Source organism: Triticum dicoccoides, chromosome 4A (genome assembly GCF_002162155.2).
Source record: "Triticum dicoccoides isolate Atlit2015 ecotype Zavitan chromosome 4A, WEW_v2.0, whole genome shotgun sequence".
Lineage (NCBI taxonomy): Eukaryota > Viridiplantae > Streptophyta > Magnoliopsida > Poales > Poaceae > Triticum > Triticum dicoccoides.
In genome coordinates, this window is record NC_041386.1 from 543,826,505 (window position 1) to 543,828,592 (window position 2,088).

Here is a 2,088-nt window from a genome sequence, read left to right on the forward strand (position 1 = left end):
CGACGACGTCGCGGAAGTGGAAGGTGAGGAAGCGGTTCTCCTGCCCGGCGTCGAAGCGGCGGTGGACGCCGTCGAGGAGGCGTCGGGCCGCGGCGCGGGAGGCGCGGGCCTGGAGGCGCTCGAGCACGACCTCAGCGGCGGCATACGCGACCTCGCCCGACGCCGCGCACGACGACAGGAAGGCGTCCACGTCCTTGCTTTCGTCGTCGCTCGCCGGCGCAGCCATTCGCTCTGGTTGGCCTTCGTCCGAGAGGAGGGGGAGGCGGGCGGCAGCGCCGATCGTGGTGGCGGACGAGTGAGGTGAGGGGCAGAATCGTAAAATGGCTGCTTGGGGAGGTGGAACCCCCGTGAAATAGTGCAGACACGACTAGACTGTCGTCGAGCCGTGGTCAAGGTCATCTGCAGAAAAATGCGTACCCGGTTTGGTCGCTCGAGTCAACCAGTGGTTTGACATCCGCATGCTACTGGATTATAACATGTTTTTAGATACTTAGATAGACTAGTATAATGTATGTGCAATGCACGTTCATATTAGGTAGGATATTAGTTGCATGTCATATTAGGTAAGATATATCTCTTGCACGTAGGTGTTTGATAAGATATCAATTACTTTTTCGAGATAATGGTAGGATATTAATTACATGGCAGATTTCATGGGATAACGTCAAAATCGTGTTTATAACCAATGGCAGTGGTGGGTAATTAGAGTGTTAAACGTGTTTGGTGCTCAACATTGAACCGATTTAAACCGCTAGATAACATGATTTGACGGTCGAGATGGTTTGAATCTACCCCTTTGGGTCTTTTTGTATTGGTATAGATATAGATATAGATATAGATATAGATTATATTGGTATAGATATAGATATATTAATTTGGACTACATACAAAATGAAATGAGTTAGCATAAACATTAAAACACGTCTAAATACAAGCGGATAGTAAAAAAGCTAAAACATCTTAAAGTCTACCTCGGATATTGTGACTGCTTTACTCCTCGAATATTGTCTGCGGCCTTCTCTAAACGGAAATGTTAACGCCCACACGTGTGGGCGTTGACCATCTCGACCACACGCATCCATCACCGTCCAGTACTATATGCACGAATCTTGACACAATCTGGCTGATTTTCTGTGCCACGTAGGACAAGGCGTGTGTGTGGTGTGTGACATAGTTCGCCCACACATCCATTTTACCACACGGAGGGGCCGGTGTGTGGGCGTTTAGCAGTTCACCCACACACCAGTTTTCAGTCACGCACAAGGGCTGGTGTGTGGGCATTTTGCCATCTCGCCCACACGCCCGTCTCCTCTCCCACACGTAAGCTGCTAGTTGCCATGTGTTTTTGCAGCGCACATGGCAACTGCCTCTAGTGTGCTTTATAAGCAGGTGACAACTTTCTTTTTTTACCCGAGTTGCCATGTGTTTTTGCAGGGTACACGGCAACTACCTAGTATGCACGTAAGCAGATGGCAACTGTCTTTTACCGAGTTGCCATGTGTTTTTGCATGGTACATGGCAACTGCCCCAACGTGCACGTACATGGCAACTGCCCTAACGTGCACGTAAGCAGATGGCAACTCTTCCATTTTACATGGCAACTGCCCTAGCATGCTTGTGAGAACATGGCAACTCTCTCAACTGCCTAGTGTTAGTATGTGGCAACTCCTAAAGTTATGAAATCATGGCAACTACATTAGATCAGACCATACATGACAACTGCAGTTGAGCAACCATGGCAACTGCAGTTGTCCGACATGGCAACTGTAGTTCAGCGACATGGCAACTGCAGATAAACGAACATGGACGAGGGTCTGGACCATGGAAACTGCGGGCGCGCGGTGAGCGTCACGCGTCGCGTGCGGGACCAGAAGGGTACGAGGCCTGACATACGGGCGTGTGGGCGTTATCAATTTCGCCCACACGCACGCGTGTGAGAGGGTTCAGGAGGGAAAAAAGACGTGTGTGGGCATTAGTTGTTTTGCCCACACGTAGGTGTGTGGGCTGGTTGCTGTCCATGCCACACGAGGCGTGTGGCACAACTATCCGATACACCACACGTGTGGCAGTTATCGGGACCCTCTCTAA

General features: G+C 50.2%; 1 pseudogene; it reads right to left on the bottom strand.

Annotated features, from left to right (window-relative positions):
- The window catches only part of LOC119289098, an 8,386-nt pseudogene extending 8,160 nt beyond the window's left edge, over nucleotides 1-226 (bottom strand).
- Nucleotides 227-2,088: the final 1,862 nt, after the last annotated feature.